Source organism: Manis pentadactyla, chromosome 3 (assembly GCF_030020395.1).
Source record: "Manis pentadactyla isolate mManPen7 chromosome 3, mManPen7.hap1, whole genome shotgun sequence".
NCBI classification, from domain to species: domain Eukaryota; kingdom Metazoa; phylum Chordata; class Mammalia; order Pholidota; family Manidae; genus Manis; species Manis pentadactyla.
In genome coordinates this window covers 220029588-220056302 of record NC_080021.1, presented here as the reverse complement: position 1 = coordinate 220056302, position 26715 = coordinate 220029588, and the positions used below count along the sequence as shown (strand labels likewise).

The 26715-nt window shown below is 63.4% G+C and overlaps 1 long non-coding RNA gene across 1 annotated transcript; it reads left to right on the top strand.

The window, feature by feature from the left end:
* Positions 1–1297: 1297 nt before the first annotated feature.
* LOC130683203 (uncharacterized) lies at positions 1298–6603 on the top strand. The gene is made up of 3 exons (XR_008996822.1): positions 1298–1535; positions 1720–1788; positions 5865–6603. It is a non-coding gene; the product is annotated as an uncharacterized LOC130683203 (long non-coding RNA).
* The last annotated feature ends 20112 nt before the right edge of the window (positions 6604–26715 follow it).

Genomic DNA, 26715 nt, shown 5'->3' with positions numbered 1-26715 from the left:
TGGCCCATGACGCAGGGAGGAGGTGGCAGGCAGTCTGCCCTGGTTTCTGCCCATGGAGGCTGAGTAGACTGGAGCTCCAGGTCTCAGCACCTTCCCAGAAGGCATCCCTCCACTGCCCACTGGGCATCACACAGTCTCCCAGCTCCGGGTCTCTGTTCCCCAGCAGCTCCTTGTCCCACTCTAGGCTGATTCCCTTTGGACCCTCCCTGGGGCACAGGACCTGGGGCACAGATTCAGGTGTGGGGTGAGGAGGGAGAAGACAGGGGCAGGGGCATGTGGGTGTGCAGAAGGGCAGCTGCATGCCATGCAAGAGTGGTGTCCTGGGGAGAGAGCTTTCAGGTGCACGTGTGAGCGCTTGTCTGTGTGAGCACACGTGCAAGCATGCCTTTGTCAGCTACAAGCGCGTTAGTGTGTTACTGTGTGCGTAGGGGCATGGCTTCACGAGTTCATATGACAGTGCTCATGTGTGTGCAAGTACGTGCACCTGTATGTACATGTGCACATGTGAGCAGGGCTTGTTTACACACATGTGACCCACATGCCTGTGAGCCAGTGTGTGCATGTCCTCACATGTGTGCTGTGTGTGTACCTGTATATTTGTGGATGAGTATGCACACACATGTATTTGGACAAGTAGGCTTGGATGTGCATCTGCACATGTGTGTACATGTGGAGGGTAGTAGTGGGGCTGTCACCCGGCTGTGTGGCCCAGGCATGCCTCAGGCGTCCGCAGCATTCAGTGGGCAGGGCCTCAGAAGGCACTGGGTGGGTGGGCAGTAGGGGCTGCCACCTGGCTGGTGGTGGCCCTGGGCACTCAGGTGCTCCAGCAGCTCCACGATGGCCAATGGGTCACTCGGGGTCTGCAGGTGTGGAAACTCCACAGCCCCTGCACCCTCCAGGGAACCTAGGGTGCCCAGCCTGTATGAGGCAGGCTCATGGGGACGGGGAAGGACAGGGCTGAAACCCAAAAGGAGGCCTGGGATGAGTCAGCCCTGGGGCCTCCTGGTCCTCAGTCTCCCCATCTGAGCAGTGAGGGGCGGCCTGGGGTCCCGTCTCTCTCTGAAGGCCCCAGCCCAGGTCTCAGCCTGTCTGCACTCCCAGCCAACACCCTCCCCTCCCACCCCACACCTCGGTCACTTCCGCCCACCCCACACCCCCCGTGGGCCTCGGTCCCAACATCTGGTTGGTGTTCCCAGTGAGCCGGGCTGGGGGGGTCAGGGAGCCGGGAGGAAGTGGCCTGTGTCTGCAGGAACCGTGAGGGAGTTGCTGCTGGGACTGTGAGAACCAGCACGTCGGGGGCGGAGCACGGCCAGGCTGGAGGAGGTGGAAGGGGGGCCCAGAGAGGGAGGCGACCAGGCCAAGGGCAGAGGGGCTGGGGGCCACCCCTGCTGGGGAGAGCTTCTGCCTGCCAAGTGGCCCAGCCTCCGCATGGCGCTGGTCACTAAAGGTCCCACCCGACACCCACCTCATGTCTAGCCCCTTCTGTGGCGCTTCCAGCTGCCATTCCACTTCCTCCAGCCTCGGTTTCCTCTTCTGTAAGTGGGGGTGACTGTGCTAGTGCCTACCTCTCAGGATGTGGGGTGGGCTGGGGAGATCAGGCGTGGGGGCACTGACACCTGTCCAGCCCAGAGTGACCTCTGTCTGTGCGTCCGCCTGTCTCCTGTGCACAGGGTCCAACGCTTGCCTGCTTGGTACCCATTTTGGCCTTTGTTTCTACAGCCAAGAGGCTGGGGGACACCCTGCAGCTTGGAGCTGATGCGTGAGGTCCGGCCCAGTGCAGGAGCTCCGGTAAGCCGGGCGGGCTGGCCTACTGCGGGCAGGTGGAGGCTAAGGCAGTGGGGCAACCTCAGGCCTCCGTCCCACTAAGGCCCAGCGCGGCCGGGGCGTCTTCAGCCAGGGCCGTCTGGCTGGGGCGGCCTGACAGCTGCTGGGGGGTGGCTCACCTCCCTAGACTCGGCCCTTCCGGGTGAGGTCATGGGAAAGCTTGCCGCAGACGCGCCCCCAGCCCAGGATCCCCAGCCTGCCTGCCGGCGCAGTGTGACTCCTCCCACTGCAGGGAGCCGTCCCCACCTCTGGAGCCCATCCTGGTCAGGGGCCCCCCTGGGTCCCCAGGCCCCACATCCCCCTTACAGGGGCGGCTCGGGGGTGCTTCCAGATTCTTGGATTCCACAGGCCGGGAGCTTATTTTCGGCCTGCGGAGGCTTTGATTTGTTGTGTTTTCACTGTCTTCCCCTCCCCCTTGGAGAGGGCTTCGGGAAGTCAGTTCCCCAGGCCGGAAGGGGGGACAATTAAATTCAGGGGACCAAGAGTTAACCGGAGTACCCCTCCCCCCGCAGCACCAATCCGCCCTTGCACAATTCTCCAGGAAATAAACAAGAAGTGGTTTGTTTCCATTTGTCTTGGAAAAATAAAAGGATTTCCTCTCTGGCTGGTCTGGTCTGCCCCCTCAGGGCCCTTTGAACCCTGGAGGGGCAGGGCAATAAGGGCGTCCTGCGGTGGGGAGCCCCTGATTGAGCTCCCGGCCATCCTGTTCCCCTCAGAACCTATAGTTGGACAGGGGTTTTGCAGGGCCCCTGGAGGGACAGATGCCAGCCCTGGGCCACGGCGAAGGGGCACAGAGCCTCTGGGGGTGGCCGTGAAGGTGGCTCATACCCTCACTTGTTCACAGAAGACCTGCTGTGTGAGGCTCAGGAGCTCACCACACAGACGGACACTTATGAGCAGCCGTGTGTCTACCCTGGGACGGTCAGAAAAGGTCCCTCAAGGCCTGAATGACATGGAGGGTGGGGTGGAGCCTTGAGACAGCAGCAATGGCCTGTGCAAAGGCCCTGTGGCAGGAAGGTGCTTGGCGCCTCCAAGAGGCAGAAAGAGAGCAACAGAGACTGTGGAGGCACAGGGGCTGTGGGCAAGAAAGTCCCCCCATGCAGGACCCCCAGCTACAGGCAGGCACAGGGGTCTTCATCCCAGCACTGAGGGATGTCTGGAGGGCGTCAAGCAGGGAATGCTGTTGTTTTTTAGTACCCTTTAGAAGCTCACCCTGGCTGACGGGTCAGACATGGGGATGCAGGCAGACGAGGGGAGGCAGTACCCCAAGTTTCTGTGATGGGTGTGCAGGGGAAGGGGCAGGGTGGTGGTCGCATCCAGTTTTGGACACTTCCAGTCTGACAGGCCTGCCTTCTCCCTGGTGGGAAAGTGGAGAGAAGGGGACCGAAGCCTCCCTTGGGGAGTTGGGGTGCAGGTGGCCCTCAAAGCTGTGGCCCAGACATGGCCTCCTGGGGGGCTTGCAGCTGGAAGAGGGACTGGCCTCCAGAAAGGAGCTGCCTGAGGACACAGGGCAGCTGTTGCCCTGGAGGCCGGAGGAAAGGAAGGGGAGGCTGTGGGGGCCGCTTGGTGTGCCCGCTGCCTCCTCGCCCAGGAAGTAGGGCACCGACAGCACAACTCCTTGGTTTCGTGTCATTGAATGAGCAGCACCGGGCTGCCCAGTAGGAGCCAGGCCCGAAGGCCCCATGCTAGAGGGGTCCTCCTAGCTGAAGCCTGGGTTTGGCCACCTCCGGGAAGCCGTCTTAGGTTGACTCCCCACCAGTGCCTCCCTAGCCGTTGGCTCTGCCTGACACTCTCTTCCTCTCCCACCCCAGTTCTGTGGGTCCTCCACCCACGTCCCCTCACTTCTGGTGGCTGGCACCTGCATCCTTACCCACTTTCCTTCTCAGGGACCAGAAGCGCCCAGGAGTGGCAGCACCCTGGGGATGGATGTGGGTAACACAGAGGTTCCCACTGACCCCCCGGCTCCCTGGTGGCTTGAGGTGTCCTGGTGGCTGGCATGGCCACCCCCCCTGAAGGCTGCCCCACCCCTCCTGGTTCCCCTCTCCCGGCCGCGCAACCTATGCTTCCCAAACAAACTGCTTTTATTGGCTCTGACATGGCAGCCGGCAATGCCTTCACTCCTATGCCTGCTGGGATTGAGGTGGGGTCAGCATTCGCAGGGCCAGACAGCCGCCCACGGACCGGCCCAGGGCCACGAGGACCCGCTGCTCCTTCACAGCCATGGCCTCAGGCGCCTGCCCTGTCGAGGCCTTCATGGAACATCCCACCAGCTTGTCGTGTTGACAATCCCAGATGAATCTGATCGGGGGCTGAGGAGAGGAAGTGGCGGATAAGCCTACAGAGGTCCAGGGGCCCCTCTGCTAGGGACAGTGCGCTGGCATGTGGTGGCAGAGCTAATGTCACCACTGACGTGTGGCAGAGCCAGCGGGTCTTTTCTGTGGTAGAGCTGGGATTGCAGTGCGGCCCGGGCCGGGAGGGCAGCCCGTGCTCCTGGTCGCTCTGGGTTTGAGAGGCGGCCGCCAGGCCCCTGCCCGTCCTGGGCCCTTTGTTGGGTGACTTGGAAGACTGGCAGAGCGGGGCCCAGAACTAGAGCACTGCAGCAAGCCGGGCTGTGGCGCAGGCTGCCCGGCAGCCTTAGCAGTGGAGAAGCAGCTGCTGGTCTCCGGGCCCCCCAGAGACGGAGCCGCAGTGGGCTGAGTGGAGCCCCCCAAACTCATGCCCACCCAAAACCTCAGAAAGTGACTTATTTGGAAATAGGGTCTTTGCAGATACAATTAGTCAAAGACCTGAAGATGACACCAGCCTGGATTAGGGTGGACCCCGCCTCCAGTGACGGGCATCCCTGGAAGAGAAGCAGCAGACACAGACGTAGGGGAGGAGCCTGTGAGGATGGAGCGGAGACTGGAAGGGTGCCTGGGGCACCAGGAGCGGGGGAGGCAGGGTGACCCTGCCCTGGAGCCCCCAGAGGGAGCGTGGCCTTCCACACCTGGATTCCAGACCAACAAGTGGGTTTCGGTGTTGACAGCCCCTGGGGTTGTGGGCCTTTGCCATGGGGGCCCCAGGAGACCCATACAGCACCGGCCATGGGGCACAAGTGCCTGCACCCAGGGCTGCCCATCCTAGCCATATGTCATAAGTTTGGGCACTAATGTTCTGGGGCACCAGTGCCCCCCGGGCAGCCTTTGACCAGTGGCTGCCCAGGAGCCAGCACCCACTTCAGTTCCTTGTCGGTGATGAGGGGTGTTGAGAGGCAGGGGGCAGTGTGTGCGTGGGCCTGTGGGGTGGCCCCTCCCCTCCTGACCTTCCCCTTGGGTGATGCCCAGTCCCAGTGTGGGTACTGGGTCTGTGGCCCACCTCCAAGGGCCACCCCAGCCCTCTGCATCATCCCCTCTCCCCCCAGCAGCACCCTGCACCTCCCAAGAGCTGCTTCTGCTGCAGCCCCGCTCCTGGTGAGCCCCTGGGGAGTCCCGGTGTGGACCTTGGCCGTTCCCTCACCCCTGAGTCCTCAGCACAGCCGGCACCTTCTCCAGGGAGCTCCTTCCCTCCGTGGCCCCATAATCCTACCTCATGCTCCCCCGTGTCTCCCTCCTGCTACTCTGTGAGCCCTGAGCAGGCAGGAGTCTCTGTCTTGTCCATCCACGCACCCCAGGTGCCTAGCACAGAGCCTGGCAAGTACCAGTCTCCCAGCAAGTGTTTGTTGAATAAATGATGGACCTTGAAGGCTGATTGAAGGGCCGTTCACACTGGGATCTCTTAAGGGCAGCACATTTCCTTTTATGGGTATATGAAAGCTGGGTTTACAGAAGGCACAGGCCATGAGGACACAGGGACTGCATCAGATGAACACTTGCACGCATCCAAGTCCACGGCCACGTGAAAACACAATGCGCAGTACAGAAGATATTTGCCGAGCATGTGTGTGATAAGGGATTAACACCCAGAATCCATAAAGAACCCCTGCAATTCAACAACGCAGAAACAAACTACCCAGTCTAGAAACGGGCAAAGGACTAAATAGACATTTCTCCATTTCTCCACAGGTGTATGAATGGCCAGTAACACACACAAGATGTTCAGCATAGCTGCACTGACGTGAGGGGCCCAGCGCTGTCATGTTCACAGAAACGGCGCAGAGAAGATGTCCCACTCTGCAGGGAGGTCCTTGCAGTGGGAACAAGGGGGTGATCGTTCAGCCCGGGCTCTTCCTCCAGGGGAGCCAGGGGCCATTTGGAGGCCAGGACCACCAGGTGGAGGGCCCCCTTGCCCAGCCAGGGCCAGCCGGAGCTGGGGTCTCTGCCTCTGCCCCACGGGCCTGATGTCGTGTAGGAGGGTCCTGAGATGGTAAAGTGAGGATACTGGAGAGAACACCCCGCCGGTCTCGGGGCCACAAGCCCCGATTAGATCCTGCAGAGGGACAGAGACGTCCTCCTCACGGGGAGCTGGGAGGGACTATCAGCTGGAGAGTCACCAGAGGGCACGACAGGGCATCTCTCTGGCCCTCCGTCTCTTCATCCACATGAGGGGATTAATAACAGCGCCCGACCCACGGGCTCTTTGAGACCACGCTCACCATGCCCTGGCGCACGAACAGCAGCTTTGAAATCAATCTGTGCTGGAAGCTGTTCGATAAACTGTGGAACGAGGCCTTCGACAAGATCCTGCGCAACAGTCAGAACTCATTGCAGAGGCACGTTTAATGGTCCGGGTGAACACTCATGATGCATTGTTAAGTGAAAAAGAGTAATTAATGGCGATCTGGGTGTTTACCCAACGACCATCCCACCGTCTGCCCGAGCTCTGCTTCTTTTCCGCTGTGCCCCCGGTTCGCGGGCAGCCCTAGGCACTCAGCTGTCTGATAATTGCTTGTGGAGTGACTGAATGAATGGACAGGGGCTCCAATTTTGTGCATAAAAAGGGACATTATAAATGTATAAAGAAAATACTGGAAAGATGTGCCCCAAACACTATTAAGCTACCCCTGCTGGGCTGGAAGGAATCACTAGTGATTTTTTACCTTTTTTGTGTGATCTCCCCCATTTCCCTGCATTCCCAAAGTGCTGCAGTGAATGTGTGCGACTTTACAGTTGGAGGAAAGGTCAGAGTGATGGGTGTCTGTGCGGGATGGGAGTGGCGCTCGGGAGCCACAGCTCTGGCCCTTCCGCCAGGCAGGGTCGATTGTCAGGAGGGATGTTCCTCTCTCTGGGGACAGAGCAGTGGGTGCTGGAGGCACTGAGGAATGTGTTCACTTAAACCCCTCGGTACCCACAGAGGATCTGGGGGGCACGCCGCTGTGGCCCCCACTCCCTCCAGGCCCTTCGCTCACTGGGCACGCAGCATTTTGCAAGGATGAGAAGGAGAAAGCACGTCCTCCCCATGCTGCGTGCCGGACCCTGCAACAAAAGGGATTCTGTACTTGCAAAGAGTCCGGGGTTATGAGAAAAACTTCCCGCTGCAGGGTTTTACGTTTGGAGGGAAAATGCCGGGCCTTGTGGGGTCCTATCGGAGGGGCCTGCACAAGGCCCCTTTGTTCCCCCCAGAACCCAACAATGGCCCAGAAAGGAATTCTCTTCTCAGAAAAAGATGCAGCGGGTGTCCCAGCCCAGGCTGGCTGGTGTCCATGCGGCTTGGGGAGTGAGCCTTTCTCCTGCCCCAGATCCTGGCTGGCACCCGGGTGGTGGATGTGGGGTTCCCAGGAGCTGACAGCGAGGCCGGGGACTGGGGAGGGGGACCGCCCTATGAGACACTGTCCCCCTAAGTCACAGATGAGGAAACAGGCAGGCAGGCAGTGCCCAGCCCCCAGAGCTGGCTCTCGGGGGCATCCCTGGGTGGAGGGGGTTCCAGGGGGGGGGCCCACCCTGTCTTGGGAGAGGGATCACATCAGAAGAGGGGCCTGAGGCTCCCAGGCCGACATCAGGTGATGAGTGCTCGAGGGAGGAGCACGAAGCCAGTCTGCAGGCCACCTGTCTGCCTGGCCCTCTGGTCTCACACCTGCACCTCCCAGTCCCAGCCTTCGCTGCGGTGCCCAGGAGGCCCCTCCCGGCATCAGCCGTCCTCCGCACTGCCCTGTGGGGCAGGGTCTGCGGGGCTGCTGGGAAAATGGGCATTTCCAGGAATGCAGACCAGTCTGGACAAGCCTGGACCACCCTCAGCCCAGGGCGGCTTCTGGAATGGGACTGGTGGGGGCAGGGGGTGCCTGCTGGGGAGGGGGCCGGCCTAGGCCTGTCTCTGCAGCCCCAGTGGGAGCAAGAACCAGGCCTGTGCATGGAGGAGCCCCCGGACAGCTCTGCTGAGGCTTCTCTGTCCAGGCTGGGAAACCAAGGCCATTCGAGGGTCTTTATGTGTTCAGGGTGGCCCTGAACTGGAGAGGGCAGGGCTCAGGGGACACATTGCACGCCCTGCCCTCCCCTGGAAGGCAGCACACTCTGCCCTCGGCCCTCAGAGAAGAAGAGGTGGGGGCCCAGGAGGCAGGAGATTGGGGGTCATAAATGCTCCCAGATTGGGGGTGGAGCCGTGGCGGGAAGGGGTGGGGCTGGTGGCAGAGCGTGAACCCGCCCAGCGGCTGGGCTGCTCCCCTGGATTTCCCTGGGTTGCCTGTCACCTCCTCCCTTCCCCACCCCAGGGACCTCACCTCTAGCCCCAGAAACTTCCAAGCAGGATCTCAGGCCACTTGAGCTGGGGAAGCCTCTGGGTCTGGGACCCCACTGCTGCCCATCCACAGATGGGGAAACTGGGGCCCAGGGTGGAGCTGGTCCAAAGCGAGGTGCAGTGAGGAATGCCTGGTGAGAATGGGCTCCCACCACTGGTGCCCCATGTGGACCCAGCAGCTGGCATGGGGATACAGGGCCTGTGGCTGTCCACGCCTGTGCCTACACCCCACCATGTGATGGGTCCGTGGATGGAGGCTGTTATCACCCCGAGGGCTCAGAGCAGAGCCAGGCTCTGTGTGTGTGTGTGTGTGTGTGTGTGTGTGTGTGTGTGCATGTGCCTATGCAAAGGCCCGTGGGCATGGGTGTGGGGTATGGGGTGGGCAGGTCCCCGGGCAGGAGGCCCCATCCCCGGGGTGTGGACAGGGCAAGCCTTGCCTGGGTCAGTAGGCTCCAGGAGCCCCCCTCCTGCCTCCTCCCCTCCCACCTCCCCCACCCAAGCCCGCAGGCTTCTGGGCCTCCGTGACAGCGCCTGAAGGGAGGAGGCCCTGTGACTCCTGGCAGGACGACCTGACAAGGGGCTGAGGCTGCAGCTGCCACTCCACACCCCCATCCTGGTCCGAGACCCCCTGGCAGCATCCTGAGTCACATCCCGGGGACTTGCGGCCCCCAAATCAACTCTGACCATGCTAGTGGCCTTCATATTACGGCTGGGCTCACAGGCCTTGAAGAGCCACGATCACAAAACCAGACGGGGCCCAGCCAGGCTACAGGGCTGTGGGGTGTCCCCTCTGTGCCCGGTCACCGGGTGGCTGTGAGCCGAGGGGCCACTGGTTTCCCCACCCTGCCCGGGGTCTGTGAACTCAGGGCAGGTCCCCGCCACCAGTGGGGAGGGCGGTGCCTCATCAGGGGTCGGCCTTGCCTTTGACTTTGATGTCTCTGCGGCTCCTCGCAAGGACCTGGGCCAGAGGAGCCCTGTGTTGAGGGTCTAGAAGGGCCCTGAGGGGCCGTCCCAGCCCGGGCTCACTCACCTCCAGGGCTTCCCTTCTCCGCTCCCCTGGTCAGCAATGCGTGGCCGGAACCTCCAGGCTGAGTTGAAAGTGGGCAGAGGAAGCAGAGGACAGGGCCCTGCTTGCGAGGAGATGCTCCCCAGATCTGCTCAGTCCTCCTTGGCTGCACTGCTTTGAGCACACTCCCGGAGACCTGCGCGCCCTCCTCAGCTTGTCCTGCAGGGCGTCCATCTCCGAGGCCACCGTCGCGTGCGTGCCGAGCCCCGGCCAGGCAGGGCACAGAGTACCCTCAGTGAATCCTCACAGCTCTGGGGCTGCGACACCACCGCCCCGCTGGGCAGAGAGGCACCCAGGGCCCTGCACACAGTGGGCGGCTGGTCTTCAGGGGTCAGCCGTGGGGGTGGGCATGAGGCAGGGCTGGCTCCGCCACCTCAAGAGAAGAGGCGGGCGGGGGGCGCGTATGCAGAGCAGACCAAGAGGGGCTCATCTGCCCGTCTCTGCAGGGACCCAGGAAGACCCCACTGGGGATGTGGCCTGGCCTCTGGGAGGTTCTCCAGCTGGGGGTCCCAGAATACAACTCCAGAGGACTGCTGGCTTCCCAGCATCCCTGGTCCAGCCTCTGGCCTTGGAGACCTGACCTCTCGAGACCCCTGGACTCAGGCACTGGTTCTGCTGATAGTGGGGCCTGTCATGTGCTGAGGCACCCCAGGAAGGAGGTAACCCAGGGTGGTCCTGGGCCTGCACTGAAGGCCCAGGGAAAGGACAGGGTGCTGGGGTGGAGGCCCCAGGGCCCAGCATGCACTCGCCTCAAAGCCAGCCTCCTGGCGGGCTCAGCAAGTATTGGAGGGTACACTAATGGTCGTTGTGCCCTCTCCCTGCTCCATGGCATGTGAGGGTTGGGGCTCTGCCGCTTAGGGGTTCACTGAGCCACCTTAACCCTGGCAGTGGGGTGGCCACACAGAGAGCCCTCTTCCCTGCTGCTGGGCCTGCAGCCCCATGCCAGTGTTCATGGCCCACACCCACTGTCCTTTCAGAGACTTCGAGGGGGGCAGAGCCCACTGCATAGTGGAGCCTGGCCTCCCCCCTCCCACATCCCACCAGCTCAGGAGCCTCTCGGAGGCTCAGTTCTCCTGGGTTCATTCCTCTTCCAGGAGGACAGTAAACCCCTGTGAGCAGCCCCCAGAGCCCAGGGAGCAGAGCCTCAGACACAGGGAGCACCAGGCCTCTGGCAAAGAGGGGAGGGGCAGGACAGGGCCCAGATGGATGGGAAGTGTGCGTGTGCGTGTGTGTGCATGAACAGAGGTGGTGTACGTGCACCAGTGAGTGCATGTGAATGCACACGGGGAGAGCCTATGCCCTGTGCTCTGGTGCAGAGACACCTGCCCGGGCATACCTCTCCCCTGCACCCTCACTCCCCCCATCCCCACCCTACCGGCATCTGCATGTTGCTCCGGGTGCTGCCCAGGCAGGTTCCCTCCTCTCCCAGCCTGGGCTCTGAGCCCCTTGGGGTGCTCTTGGTTGGTACCCTCAGCTGCAGCCAGGCCCCAGGTTGTGGAGACTGGGGTGGGCTGGGGGTGCAGTGAGTCTCGGGGCAGCCCCCAAACTGAGGGCCAGAGGAGGTGGCAGGGAGAGGCCTGCTAGGTCTCCTGGACTCACTGCCAGGCTGCGGGCTTCAGGGTGCCCCACTGGGCCTCACATCCACCCTGGAACAGGCACTCGGGGAGTGGGAGCCTGCAGGCTAATATGGTGACTCGGGTGGCGGGGTGGCAGAGGCCAAGGCTGAGAGGGATCAGGACCAAGCCATCGGGACAACGTGCTTCCCGAGGGGCTCTGAAAGGTGCACAAGGACCCCCAGCAAGCTGCCCAGGGCCCCTGGGACCAGGTGGCCTCCGTGGCTGGGAACCCCGGGCCCCGCATGTGGGGAGCTGCCTCGGCCCCTTTCTTTCACTGAGCGCTGACAGGCGGTGGGGCAGCAGAGGGTGGTGCCAGGCCTGCAGTCTAGTGTGTCCACAGGCAGTGATTTCTTTGAGTGTGGGCGGGCTGGAGGCGGGGCAGTGCCCCCAGGGCCCAGCACGCTGGGGGGGTAGGGGATGCAGGCAGGGAGTGGTGGTGCAGGTGGAAACGCACACCTGCACCGGGGGGCCTGGGAACGCGGGGGTGAGCTTGTCTGGGCACCTGCTCAGGGCTCGTGTCCCACAGGGGAGGGGAGGCAGCCGTGGGCGGGGAGGGTGCAACACTGCAGCTGGTGGACCCACCGGCCTCCAGGCGGGCTTCTTGTCTCCCGCGCCGCTTCACCCTCTCCCCGGGCGCAGCTAGCATTCAGGTGCCAGCCTGCGGCATTCTCAGGAACCCACCCCACTGCCTGGCTCCCGAACCCGTCCTGCAGAGAAGGGGTGGTAGCTATAGGCTCAGCCTCTCCAGAGACCCTGGGAGACGGGGGGGAAGGGTCCCCAGTTTCCCACCAACCCCTCACTGGGGCTCTGTTGCTTTGGGGTGAGCCAGTGCTGAGCACGGCCGGCAGCCACTCACACTGCAGTGAGAACACTGTGTGCTCCGCCCGTTCTAGGCCCTGCCAAAGACTCACACAGCTAAATGCCTGGTACCCACAAAGTGCCCAGAATCACTCATCTGTGACCTCCCTCCCTGTCGGTGATCCCCACACCAACAAGCCCCTGGGCCTCTGGCTGGGGGTCACAGACCTGGGGGAGCAGTGTGGGGAGAGGGGACTCGGGGATGCCTGGCCACCCACCATCACAGAGTGCCGACTGCTTTGAACAGAGCAGCTCCTCCGACCCTCAAAAACCCGAAAGGCCCACATTTTATCCCCATTTTACAGTGGGGGATACTGAGGCTTGGGGAGGTCAGCTGGCTCAGGCATCCACCTGGTGAAAGGTGTGCCTGGCTCCGGTGTCTGCTTGGCATCACGACTTTTATTGTCCCAGTGAAAGCACCCTCCCTCAGGGCCTCAGGGCTGGGCTATTGTGAGCTGGGGAAACCGAGGCTAAGGGAGACCCTTGTTTCCACACTCAACTGGGGTTGCAGCTGGGCTTTGTCCTGGCGCCAGGCTTCTGCCCATGCTGTGGGTCCTGCTCAGGCCTGGGGGGCCCGGTGTCTACTGCTGCCCAGGGAAGCCAGCCAGCTGGGAGCCGCCCTCTGCCCAGCACCTCCAGGCCCAGAGTCGTGGTGGTGCTCCAGCAAGGTGGGGGGCGCCAGGCTGCTCTGGCGAGCACCTGTGCCCCCAGTCACCCCCAAGGCCCTGCAGCTGCCATCAGGCTGAGGCCTAGCCAGCCCACCTCTGGATGGTCCTGGGCCACCCTTCAGGTCTCCATCCCCTCTGGGCTGCAGTTTCCCCACCTGTCAGGTGGGAGGGGCACCTCCTCCCTCCTGAGAGCTCACCCTGAACCCCAGGACTGCACGGAGATGGCCCCTGAGCTTCCTGGGCTGTAGTCCCAGAAGCCATGAAATCGGTAGAGAAATTCTGAGCGGCTGCGCGTTTTCCTGCACAGGGAGGGGGTGTGTCGTGTGCGTCCCATACTGAGGGGTCAACATTGCAGCTGGTCTGCCATCCCCCAGGGAAACCTGAAAGGCAGAGATGAGGACACATTGGGAGAAGTTGGAGTTGTCGCGGCACCAGATGCCACTGGGAGAAGTGGACAGGGAGTGGGGGCTAGGGGGGGCGGGGAGGCCACGCACACCAGGGTGTGGTGTGACGGGAGGCCACAGGCCTTGAGGGGGTCCGCGGTGAGGGCCGCAGGGCCGGGGCATGCAGTGGGGGGACTGCGGTGTGGAGGATCATGCCTTGGGTCGGGCCTCCCTGCGCTGGGGGTCGCCTGGGGTAGGATTTCCTGAGGGAGTGTGTGTCAGAGCCCGGGAGGCCGGGGTCCTTGACCTGGTGGCTCCTACACAGGAAATCCGCGTCCCTGTGGGAACTTGATCCCACCACGTGGGGCTCTCCCTGAGCCCCCAGATCAGGGGCTGGGTGGATCCTGGGAAGGGCGGAAGGAAGGGGAGCAAGCAAGGCCCACAGGCCTTATCAGCCTCAGCTGCGAGGCCCAGCCCTGCCCAGGAGCTGCCCGCCGCTACCCTCCCTCAGGACGCACAGCACCCTGCCTCAATGCCAGCCCCGAACCTGGTCTCCCCAACGCCAGCTCATCCCCAGCCCCTCCCAACAGGGTCCCTGCACTGTGCCGACATGGCCTCCCTCCCTGTCTCCACCGTCCTGTCTGCTGGGACACTGGCACAGCAGGAGGGGCAGTCAGGCCCTGGGGGGGGGCGTGGCCAGGCCCTCACTCCCATCTTGGGGGTGGTTGAGCATCTGCCAGAAGTCAGACCCCAGGGCAGGCTCCTGGACTGAGCCTGACACACCCTGCTGCCCCAGCCTGGCTCAGAGAGGCCCCTGGGGCTGCAGGGACACACATCCAGTGCCGCACAGAAGCTCCTGCCCAGCCTGTCTTGCCCTCCTCGGGTCCCCCAGGCTGGCCGGTCTGCCCCACGCCCCATCCCTGGGATTATAGCTGCCTGACCCCAGGCCACACTCAGTGCTCATGGATTCCTTTGCCTGCCTGCCGCCCACATGGGGCCTTTCCAGGCCCAGACCTGCCCCTTCAGGCCTGGCCCTGCTCTGTGGGCTGCACACCCAGGCTGGAGGCTGGGAAGTGGAGACTGAGGGGGTGGCTGCAGGGCTGGGCAGGGCCAGGCGGGCATGATCCCAGGGGCACCACTGCCCCGCTGACAGAGGGCATGGGGTGGGGGCTGGGGGTTGTGGCACCATAGGGTGGGGTGCTTCACCCTAAGGTGAAGCTAGCTCAGGACCCCCTGGCTCCGGGCGGCTCTGAGAGCCCCTGAACCACCTGAATTAATGGGGGTGGTGGGCCTGGCTGTGGGGCCCCGGACCTAGCCTGCTGTGCTGGGGGCCCACAGGAGCACCAGGGGCAGGGGAGGCTACAGCAGGCTGGTCAGCCAAGGGTCAGCAGGGCCATAGCCACCATGCCCTAAGGGCCTGGAGTGCCCTATACCTTACAGGTGTGACCCAGGGCACCCAGCAAGCACGTGCTCAGAGTGGTCACCCAGCCTGGCTGGGGTGTCACCTGCTCAGTCAGGGGTGATGATGGGGTAGACTCCTGGCTCAGCTCTGACGGTGCACATCTGCGGCCTTCTTGTCTAGCTCCACACTCTGGACCCACCTTCACTCATTTATTAAGCATTCATTTATTAAGCAGTTCCACATGCAGGTATTGACTCTTCTGAGTATGGAGGACTCAAGCTACAGACCCGGAGACCCCACTTCTGAGGGGAAACAGACCCCAAATGAGATGATCAGGTGCCATACTGACCTGTCCTGTGGCTGAGTGGGTGCTCTTCTGAAGGGGTCTATGCTGAGGCCAGAAGGGAGGGAGCCACCCCTGCTGGCTTAGGGTGGCTGGTCGGGGAGGAGCCCTGGGCAGAGGGAATCTCGGAGATGCGAGTTTCTGGGGGTGGGAGTGTTTTCCCAGAGACCCCGGTGTGCGTAGTGTTATGGGGTCAAGGTCAGAGACGGGGTTCATGCTCCTCACCCCATATATGCCCTTGGAAGGCAGGGCCAGTCCCAAACAGGGCCTCTGGCCGTTCACAGCTGCCCAGAGGCAAAGCCGTGGTGTGCACAGGGGCGCCTTGGTGGCTGACTGTGGGAACAGAGCCCTGCTCCAGCCTTAGGGGACATAGTTCTCCCAGCTGCCCACAGCCTCAGTGTCCCTCTGCCAGAACTTTCCCTCTGCCCGGGGACTCCCTCCCTCTGCCCCTGCCCTCAGCCCCCTGACAAATCTATGCCCCTCTTTAGAGCTCAGCCGAGATGTGGCCCTGGAAGCCCTCCCCGTGGTGTGGGCCCTAGGTGGCCCCCCTGGGTGGTCTCCAGGTCCTCCTCACTGGACCTTAAGCCTGGAGGCTGTGGTTCGTCCAGTGAGCTCCCCAGCCCCAGGTTCTGCAAGAATGAGCAGAGCAATGCCAGGGTGCCTACATCTGGACGCCCTGCAGGCAGGAGGGCCTCCTGGGACAACCCTGGCTCTATACCCCCGCCATGCCTACCCTGGCTGCAGGAGTGCCCACTGCTCCTGGCAGCCCTGCCGGAGCAGGTCCATGGGGCCCGGAAGGAAGGTGTCAGCAGAGGAAGGAGGCTTGCCCCTCGTGGTGGGGGCGGGGGGCTGGGGCAGCCGCGAGGGGACAGGAGCGCCAGCCCCAACCTGCCCCCTCAAACTGCATGGTTAGACCCTCCCTAGAGCTCTGGGTGCCCAGTTCTGGGTTCTGGGCTTGGCTCTGGGCAGTGAGAGGTGCAAGAAATTACGTATGTGTGCTTGTGTGTGTGTGTGCGTGTGTGTGTGCGTGTGTGTGTGTGCGCGCGCGTGTGTGTGTGCATGTGTGTGTGCGCGTGTGTGCGTGCGCGTGTGTGCGCGCGTGTGTGTGTGCATGTGTGTGTGTGTGCATGTGTGTGTGCGCGTGTGTGCGCGCGCGTGTGTGTGTGTGCGTGTGTGTGCGTGTGTGTGTGTGTGTGCGCGTGTGTGTGCATGTGTGCGTGTGTGTGCGTGTGTGTGTGTGCGTGTGTGCGCGTGCGTGTGTGTGTGCATGTGTGTGTGTGCGTGTGTGTGTGTGCACGCGCAGACTGCTGGGAAGGCACCAGCTTCCCCTCCCACCCCCATATCTAGGTCGTTCTCTGAAATGATGCACTGCAGGTGCACACAGTGCTGGCAGGCACTCTTGTCCCTAGAACAGTGGCCCAGGCCAGCATTCCAGAGCTTGGTGCAGAAACAGGTGGGAACATCACTCAGCCAGCCCCCTGGCCCAGCTTCAACATGGCCTGCAGAGACGCCGTTCAGGGGGCCCCTCCAGGAAGGGCTGCAGAAGGGCCCCGAGAGCATCTCTCCCACGGTGCTGTCTGTTCACTCCTCTACATCCCCTCCCCTCTGTGGAGTCCGGCCAAGACTGGGTGCACAGTACATCTGTGCTGAGTGAATTGAGGGGTGGATGCGGTTGGTTGGATGGAAGGTGGATGAGTGGATGGGTGGGTGGATAGAGGGATGGTGGGGAGATGGATGGAGGGATGGAGGGATGGTGGGTGGGTGGGTGGGTGAATAGCAGGCCTTGAAGGGCCCTCTGGGATGCACAGACCGGTAGGAAAGGGGAGAGACACTGATTTATGCTCGGTGTGGTGAGTCAGTGTTGAGATGGGGCTGCACAGGGCATGTGGAATGCAGATGAAGGACATCAGCTCTGGGGTGGGGGGTGTTCAGGAAGGCCTCGCAGAAGCCCCCACCCAGGTGAGACCTGGAAGATGCCTGAGAGGCAGAGGAGCAGGGAGTGTTGCAGGCAGGGGTGCAGCATGAGCAAAGGCCCAGAATGCAGGGAGGGAGGGTAAAACCGGAGGGGACAGAGCCATGGGCCTGCAGCCGGGCTTTCTGCCACATTTTCCTTGCTGACCTGGGCCCCAGAGGGGCGTGGTGAGGGCCTCCTTCCCCAGCACAGGGCCTGCCCGTGGCAGGGGCAGGGTAAGTAGGTCCTGGCTCCGTGCCAGCCCCCCGGTGGGAATCTGGGGTCTGAGCCTTGTCCCCAGCCCACCAGGACGGAGGCGATGGGCCCAGTCCCGGTGCCCTGGCACCTCTGGGTGCCCTGCTCCCGCAGTGTCCTGGGGAGGGACGCTCACCAGGGTTTGGCCACAGTTGCTACCTAAAACCCCTTTGTTCTAGAAACAGCAGCTGCACACCCAGGGGCAGGATGTGGGGAGACAAAGGGGACACCCCCTGAGCCCTAAGGTTGCCCCAAGGCCCCCAGAATGACCCAAGCAGCTGGCAGGGAAGGGCTCAGGGAGCCCGGTCCCCTCCTGCCTGGTGTCCTTCTGTGCTGCCATGAGACAGCCACATGGCCCTTGGGGGGACAGGTCCAGCCATCGGTCTCCTGGGGAAGGAAGCCAGGGTGGCCGTGGAAGTCAGGGTCTTGTCTGGGGAGCATGGCCAGCGCCGTCCTCAGAGCAGAAGCTGGTTTTTCTCTGCGTGAGGGCGAACCTCCTCTCTAATTACACCATGGCACCTTCTCATCCCACCCCTGTCCAGCCTCTCTGCTTCAAAGGCCACTGGCCCACAGGCAGGGAGGGAAAGTTTCTGGGTGTGCACGAGCCCCCTCCTCCTGGGCAGCCTGAGGCTGGATCAGCCCTCACCATTGTCAGACCTCTGGGGCCTGGGGTGAGGAGGGTGCCCCAGGGGCCCCCCAGGCCATGCAGGGTAGACACTCACATCATGCCCCCAGCCCAGCTCTTCTGGCCCCAGCTGGGCAGAGGCATTCCGGCCCAGAGAGGTTGGGGTCTGGCCTGCCCCCCACACCAGCTCCTGCTATTTCCCTGCCTGTCCTCACTCCGACCCTCAGCACCCACCCTGAGAAGCCCCATCTGATCCAGAAGCTCTGTTCTCAGTCGGTGCCCCACCCTGTGTGGCGGCCTCCACCTGCCTGTGACCTTCCCAGTTCAAGACAATCCTGAGTTGGCTCCCGGGGCAGCCCTGGGCCCAGGACTCTCTGGCCATAGATGCACAGAACCAGCACCTCCAAGAGCCCACGGTCACCTCCTGCAGGTGGAGTGAGGTGTGCTGCCTGAGACAGAGCTGGACCAGAGACGGGGGCCCAGGGACCACAGCGCAGGGCATGTGCCAAGGATGCCCAGATGGACAGCTGCTCTGGACAGGTTGTTGGGGGGGGCGCAGAGCCAGGTTCCCAGGCCAGGGACCAAAGCAGGTGGAACTGGTGGCTAATTAGAGAGGGAGACAACATGTGCCCAGGGAGGGTCTTGGGCAGGGCCAGGACAATGGTGTCCCTACCCTGGGGATGGTGGACAGTCCCCCATGGGCCATGCAGCTGACTGGTTCCCACAGGGCTGGGAGGGAGTAGACGTCGGTGCTGAGCCGGGGATAGAGCTCATGGGGCCCTGAGGGAGAGCGCCAGGGTGAGAAGGCTGGCTGGGTGGCATTAACAGAGGTCAGTGTCCACAATGAGGGAGGTGATTTCCTCTCCACTCTGCACTGACTAGGTCTCCCAGGCCAAGTGCTGCCTGTGCCCCAGGCTTGGGCTAAAGCCCACCGGCCCAGGACGCCTCCCCTAACCCACGCGCCGCCATCCCACATGTGTTTTCCGAGTTGCTGCTCCTGAGGCCTTCTGCCCGTCCTAGAGCCGCCTGCTGGCCTCGCCTCTGTATGCGGAGGCACCGGCTGCCCCCAGCCTGGTGGCCCCCGAGGTCAGGGACAGGGCTGCCCGAGCCTCCCAGGCTCCCCCTTTGAAGTCAGACCCACTGAGGCAGCTCCTGCCTCACCCGCACCCCCAATCACACACTGAGTTCCCCAAACCAGCTGCCTCTACTTATGCTCAAATAAAACTCTGAGCATTTGATCTCAATTTCAAAGAGGTCTTTGTCCCAGCGCAGCCGCTGCCCCTCTCCTGGTACACCTGTTCCTCCTCCACCTGCCTGAGCGCCTGGGGCAGCAGGTAGAGGATCCGAGGCCTGGCTCTGCCCCTCCTGCCAGCAGCCTGGTCCCTCCTGGGTCCCCCCAGACCCTCCTCGGATGCTTCCCTCTCTGTCTCTCTGTCTGTCTCTCTCTTTCTCCTGTTCTCTGTATCCCAGTAACAGGCCAAACTCCCTGGGAAAACAGAAGCTGTGAGTCTCATTGGTTGGGGGACAAACGGGCCGAGGCCCTTCTCTCAGTGGGTGAGGCCTGCTGACAGCTGGCCAGCAGCCTTAGCAAATGGCGTGTGTGGTCAGTGCCTGCCCACCCCTCTTCCAGCCCCCAGCCCCTATGGGGCTCCTTCAGGGGGCCGTGGAGACTCACTGGCTTCACTTCCCCCTGGGCTGCAGCAGGCAGCAGGCATGGTGACTGAAAAGCAGGCTGACAGCGCCATGCTCTGAGGAGGGTCCTGGGAATGGGCAGGTCTCATAGCCTGGAAGGAGCCCATTTCCAGGGCCGGGTTGAAGGCACCAGTGGGCAGGGGCCCGGGACTCCCAGCAGGGCCAGCCTGGGCCAGCCCCTCCCTGCAGCTGCCCCCCTCCTGGGCGTTCCCAGGAAGCAGTCAGGTCGCAGGGCCCCGCCCTGCAGGCTTGCCTGGCCCCGGCCAGCAGCTGCCCAGGTCATCTGCCCCTGCAGCAGTGGCCCAATGCCCACTGCCCACTCTTTCTCAGACCCTCCTCCCCGCCGCAGGGGGCTTTCTTTGTACCACAAGCTCCTTTCCACCAGCCTCGCTGAAGGCTGTGTGCCCGCCTGCCAAGGGGCCTCTGAACCATGTGGTGGCCCTGGCCTCGGGGTGACAGGGTGGGGACCGGCTCCTTCTGGGGAGCAGCCTCTCCAAGAAACCAGCTGCATGCGTGGCCTGGTCCGAGCACTGGGCCATCTCAGCCCCTCATCCAGCAAATCTCTTCCAGGCATCTGCCGTCAGGCCTTGGGTAAGGTGCTGGGGGTGTCCAGGACACCAGCCACTCTGTCCCCACAGATTTCCAAGTGTGGGGTGGTGGCCGCAGAAGCAGGCCTGGGAGCACACAGGCGCGAAGCAGGGAGGGTCTGCATCGGCAGGAAGTCCGCCGCCCCCATCCGGGCTCCCCTGGCTTCTGCCTTGGGAAGAACTGATGGCATTTGGGGCCTTCGCCCCTCCCCGGCCCTCAGCTGCGGATGCCCCCTCACACATCCACACCGAGTAAGTGGAGACAGCCCGCGGGATGGCAGCTGAGGAGTGGGGCCCGAGGGAGTCTGCCAGAGGCTCAGCTGGCGTGGGGGCTCCTCCAGCCCTCAGGGGCTTCTGGGGAGCCAGAGGCCAGGGCGCCTGGCATGTTCATCTGGCCATTTGCCACCACCCTAGGGACAGCCAGGGTGGGGCCGGGGCTTCTAGGAAGCCAGCGGGCCGGTGGTCCTGCCCTGGTGGTCACGGCAGCTCCTGTGGTGGTACCGGGCCACTGCTCAGACAAGCCTGGGGAGGCCCTGGCAGTGAGCACAGCGTCCAGGAACAGGGAGCAGCCAGGCCCGTGTGCCCCCACCCTGCGCCCACAGCACTGCCAGCACCTGCGGGCAGCACCTGGACCAGGTGTGGGCCTTGGGGCCCCGCAGCCCTGCACCCAGATTCAGGCCTTGGTGTTGTCCGGCTTTGCTCTCCTCTTCACGACCCCGCTTCCAGACCTTTAGAGGGGCATGGTGCCCCACCCCAGGGAGAAGAGGCAGGCCGCAGGGTGGTGGGTGCCCTGGGTCTGCCACCCCAGAATATCAGGGCACACCGAGCTGCCTTTTATGGGACTCTCCCTCCGTTCTTGGGGCTGGGATCTGGCTTTTCCCTTCCTCTCCAGCAGGACCCACTTCAGGACCGGGGCTCCTAGGACCCCAGGCCCATCCTGCCCCAGCTGGTCCCTGAGACCTGCGTGGGGTGAGCTGCTGGGGGGCCAGAGGGGACGGGGAAGTGGGCGGTGACGTGGAGACTTGAGGATGGCTAGTCAGTGGGGCACGGACTTCGCCAAGTCCAGAAATACAAGCGCCTGCGTGTGGGAAGGGCCCTTCGAGGGGCAGCAGAGCTGGACTCTGGGCACAGGGGGGAGGGGGGCGCTGTTTTGCCCACCCCGTACCCGTACCCGGGAGTGCGGGGTGTTCTCTGGGAGGGGGTGTGGGCCGGACGTGGTGAGCGGAGAACTTGTGGTCTCTCCCCAGCCAGCGGGCGCAGCATGCAGCTTGGGCACGAAGGGAGGGGATCGCGCTCCCTGGGCTCCTGCTGGCCCACAGGCCTGGAGGGCCCTGACCAGCAAGGAGGCGGCACCCAACCGCGCTCACAGCCCCAGGGGCTCCTGTGAGATGGGGCCCTGGGACTCCTACCTCGCACGGAGTTTCTCGGCCCAGCCCTCAGAGGTGCTGAGCAAACGCCGGTGCACGGGAGTCCCCAGCACTCACACTGACACCCTCCACCCGCACGGCCGCCACATGTGGAGGGAGGAGCCCAGGTGTCCTGGGGGTGCTGGGGAGACCAGAGACCCCAGATACTGCTGGCGGGAATGCAGCACGCGGCAGCTGCTCGGCAATCGGTGGCAGCTTCTTTAGGGGTTAAACGCAGGGCTTCACCTGACCTTACAATTCCACTCTGTGTGCCCAAGAGAGATGAGCACATGGCCACACAAACTGTGGACACCGATGCTCACAGAAGCAGCAGCCACAATAGCTAAAAGGTGGAAACCCAAGTCTGTGGACAGAAGAATAACGGAACACGGTCTAGCCACACAGAGGAGCATCATTCTGCACAGAAAGGAAGAGGCACAGATGCGCGCTGCAGGGTGGGTGAGGCTTGCGGACCTTAAGCCCAGGGGGTGGAGCCGGTCGCGGAAGACGCAGTAGGCACCCCCTCCCAGCAACACCGGGCCAGTGAGCCCGCAGGCTCGGGGTGGCTGAGTGGGTCCTCAGGGCAGGTGCGGAGGCTGGGCGGGCGGAGGGAAAGGCGTCCCTCCCCGGGCTGCCGATGTACGGCGGTGCCGGCGGCCTGCACTGCGAACACAGAGATCCGCTGACCTGTACACTTTGAGTGGGTAAATCGCATGGCACAGGAATTATATCTCCATTCTGCTGCTGAAATAAAGGAAAGACTTGCCCAGTGTGCTTGGCCAGGCAGGGGGCCGGCCTAGCTGCTCACAAAGGGGGTGGACGGGTGTCCTTTCCATCACTGCTGTGCTTCCTGCGGTGGCTGAGGGTGGGGGGGCGGCCCAGGGCCCGGCTCCGGTTTGCTGTGGGTCGAGAGGTGTTTGTTCAGGAGGCCTGGGCTTTGCTCCTGACCCGGCGAAGGCCTCCTCCCCTCCTGCCCCTCTCAGAGCCTCCCCAAAAGGATGTTTTTCTAGGCACCTGCTGAGCAAATGGCATTTGGACTCTGCCCTGGAAGCCTTGTGGGGTGGACCCCCATCCCACCCTGTTTAGGAATGGTCTGTTGCCTCCGGACACCAGGACCTGGCCAGAGTCCCTCTGAGCTACAGGATCCCAGGGGGGCCAGCCTCATGGGCTGTCCTGGGGGCTAGCAAGGACAGGACCTGGCCCCCAAAGGTGTTATCATTCAGAGGGCCTGGAGAGAGGCCCAGGCGGGGCCTGATGTGGCCCATCCCAGGCATGACACAGGCCAAGCAGGGCCAGGGATACCAGTGTGCTGGGGGGGGAGGGTCCAGGGCAGCTCAGCCTCAGCCTGGCAGCTTGGGGGCCCCAGCCCTGTGGCCCAGGAGGGCAGAAGGCGTCCTGGCAGGCATCTCATCCCTCCATGGGCCCTCACCGCCCGCACCCCCCAGCCCTGGCCCCTAATCACAACCACGCTCCCCACAGCTGGTCCTCATGTGGCCAAGCGCTGCGCCATCCGGGTCTGGTGGAGGGGGGTAGGGGTGGGAGTTTTCCCAGAAACGGGCCTGTGAGTCACCAGCCAGCCCAGGAAGTGGCTGCCTCCTGTCCAGCCCCGCCAGCTGACCACTGAGCCTCCGTGCGGACCGCAGAGTGAGAGGCCACTCATGCGAGACCTCAGCTTTGAGGGAGCGCCTTCTGGTCTGTTCTTTGCTGGGCGCCCAACTACACGACCCCTCACTGAACTGCCGGAGTGACAGGCACCTTGGGGAGGAGGAGGGGCTCCTGGTGGGGGGACCGTGCAGGAGGAAGAGCCTCCCCAGCAGGGAACAGCTCGTGAGGAGCCCTGAGGTCAGAACAGGCAGGCAGAGCCCAGAAGGACGCCGGGTGGCTGAGCTCGCCAGCTTCCTAGCCTGAAATGCGGGGCTGCCAGGCAGAGAGCCTGGGCCCTCGTCCCCGACCAGAGGCTGCGCTCAGCAGATGCTAGGGGCTGCGGGCCCCGCCAGCTCAGGGGTCTGGCACAGGCCGCTTTCCCGAATTCAAGACCTCCTGCTCCTGTCACGCGGCCAGGCTTCCCTGAACCCCCTCCCAGTCCCACCTCTGAGCCGGTCTCGCCACTTCCTGCACTGGGAACTTATCTGTCCTGCCGGCCAGTGCCCTCTGGCTCAGGGACCTCTCCGTAGCCCCGCTCTGTGGGCACCTCTGCTCTGGGATCAGGGACAAGGTCTGGGAGCAAGGCTCGGAGGCTGGCCATGCGGGGACTTCGGGGGAGTCACCTAACCTCTGTGACCTGAGAGGCAGGATTGGGGCCATTTGCCTGGCAGGGCTGCTTTGAAGATGACCAGGCTTAGGCAGTGCCCACCGGGAGGCTGGTGTGTGAGCATAGCTGTCACCCACCAACACCCCATGAAGCAGCACCCAGTAGGAGTTAGGAAATGCAGGCTGGGCTGTCAGAGCTGAAGGGACCCCAGCCACCACCACAACCCCTTCTCCCCTTTCCTCTTGGGATGGGCATTAAGTCACCACTCAGCCCCAACTTGGGGACGGCTCCAGGTCCCAGCAGGTAGGGGGCTGACCCTGCTGCCTGTCCAGCCAAGACTGGGGACCATCTCAGCTCCTCCTGGTGCAAGCGTTGGGACTTGCCTACCCTGAGAAGTGATGGGCTGCCTGAAACATGTGCTTCCAGTGGCAACCCGTCCAGGGCCACCGGGGCGCACCAGGAGGCCGTTTGGGGTGCTGGCTTCAGGGTCCCGCCCCCAGTCAGGGCAGACACACAGGAGTCACACCTGGCTGGGCGCCGTCCCACCACGTGAGTCTGCAGAGGCTTCCTGGCCTTATCGCTGGGCTGGGAGAGAGGCCACAGTGTTTCCTGTCTCCCTCCAGGAACCTGGCCCAGTCGGTGGGCAAGGTGAGTCCCTGGGCAGCCCCACATCATGGGAAGGCCATCAGGGAGCCCTCAGCATGCTTGGGGAAACTGAGGCACATCAGCGCCAAGTTTTCGCTGCCCCGTGAACAACCCCCAACACCATCAGACTGACCCCCCGGGCCTCACCAGTCTGGGCACAGATACGTCCCAGTCCTGGCTGGGGTGGGGCATCATGCGTGTCTTCCTGCTGCCCCTGAGCAGCGCCCACCCCCTGCTGTTTCCTGGTGCCTCAGCCTGCGGGTGCAGGGGGCCCAGGAGCCCCTCCACCAACTCAGCCCTCTGGGGCCAAAGGCGGGAGTTCCTCCATGGCACATCTGCTCACATGTGCCTGCCCCTGCCTCCCCTGGCCATGGGGAGGATGGTTGGGGAGCTTTTCTTTCTTGGGTCACAGAAACTTGCCCGAGGCCCAAAGTACTGAGTGGTCCTGGACCCCAGCCCACAGCAAATGCCAGGGGCTTCTCCAGAGGCCCCCCTCCCTCCCTCCCACTCCCTGGGCGGCCAGGGCGCTCCCCCACCTCCTGCTGAGTTAGCCTTCCCTGATGGAGGTGATTTCCTCCACTCAGGCCTCCAGAAGGACCAATTAAAAATGAAACTGGGCCAGGTCACGGGCCAGCTCTGGCCCCTCCAGCTGTCCAAACATGCTGTGCCTGCCGGGTGACCTGGAGGAGGAGACTGCCCAGACCCCCAGGCTGCAGGGGGGCGGCCAGGGTCTTAGGGACTAGAGGCTGGGGGCTCGGGGACCCCTCCTCCCTGCTGTCACCTAGACTCCGTCCTGCCTGGGACCCCAGGCCAGCCCTCTCCTGTCAGGAATTTGTCACCACCGTTGGACTTTAAGAGGTGGCCAGAGAGGGCGGTGGAGGGGATCCCTCAGGGCTGCAGTGGTTGCAGACACTGGGGAGCTGCGGGCTGTGGTTGGGGGTTTGGATGAGAGGGCGTGGGGGTGGGGCTTGGCCTTGGGGTCCAATGGACTCTGGGGTGAGGCCTGGCTCACCTACAGGGCTGGGCCTGGGAAGGCCCAGGAGACATGGGTTTCAGAGTGGGGAGGCTGTGAGCGGTGGGGTGTGTGGCTCTGAGCTCAGGGGGTACCGAGGCACTGAGTAGACACATCAGCCCATGGCTGTAGGCCTGTGGGGGGGGCATCCTCTGGAATGTTGTCCTCCCCAAGGGGAGCTGCTGGAGCAGAAGGAACTGGAAGCTTCTCACACAGGCACCAGGACCACAGGGGGTTGCATGTCAGGGAAGCCTCAGCATTGGGCAGGGAGGGGTGGGGCCAAGATGCCGGGACAGGGGGTCATGGGTTAGCAGTGGGGAGGGGAGAGGGCAGCTGGGACATGGACTCAAAGACCAGCCCAGCGTCCTGGGGTCGCTGGGATAGGCAGTCGTCTGGCCCGGCTCTCCATCCCCTGGGGTTGGGCCCTGCTGAGTGCCCACCACGTGGCAGGCGCTGGGTGGACAAGCTGCAGGGAGGAGCTCCGCCCTGTCAAGGGGCTTCGCAGGGAAGTGGGGGCCTGGTTGGAGCCACTGGGCTTTGAATGGGTAGGCGGCACCAGCAGAGGGGCCCAGCCCAGCTGGGTGACTCAGGGGAGTGTCTGCTGACAGCCTCCCCGGCGAACGGTGCGCAGTGATGGGCCCGCAAGTGGCCGCAGAGTAAAGGAGCCTGAGGGTGGAAAGAGGGGGCTCAGCGGGAGCAGCTGCAAGGGAGCTGCTGGATTTGGGTGGCAGGCTCCAGGCGAGCTGGCGTCTGGGCCCAGCCCCTGGCAGCCGGCTGCCGCAGGCTTCCCTGGACGAGGAGCTGGCAGCTGCGTGCCTGGGAGGTCTCCTGGACAGGTGCAGAGACAGGCCGGGGCGAGGTGTAGACTGCGTTTCGGAGCAATAAAATCCTCATCAGCCGAAACCAGGAGAGAGGAGTTGTGAGGCCTGGGCCTGCTCAGGCCCGGAGCGATGCTGTTATGGCAGCCACACCCACTGGCCCCACGGGCCCTGCAGCCCAGGGGCACCTGCTGTGGGGGGAAGGCGAGGCTGCCCAGCTCCCAGGATGAGTGGGGGGCGGGGGGTCCAGGGCTGCCTGGCTGATTACCATGGGGAGAGGTACAGCAGAACGTCTGGACTGAATGAGAATTTTAAAGGAAAAGTTTTGAAGGAAAAGATGATGTGAACTCAGATTTATTGTCGGACAAGGTGTGGAGGTAGGACCCGCTGTAAAATGGGAAAATGAGACAGCAGACTGCTGGGGTCCAGGGCGGCCCTGGCTCCCTGAGAACCGTCTGTGGGAGGCCTGCTCAGTGGAGCCAGAAGGCGGTCCGCAGGCCCACCCCCCATGTTGTCTCCTGTCTTCCCTCCTCCATGTCTGCTGGGTCACCTCCAGTCAGCAGGGGAGCCTGGCTGCTTTGTAAATGAGGTGCCTTTTGGTTGATGCCGGGGACCCCTACACAGCGCTATCTGTCCTGCTTCTACGGCAGGTCCACAGGGGCCCTCTC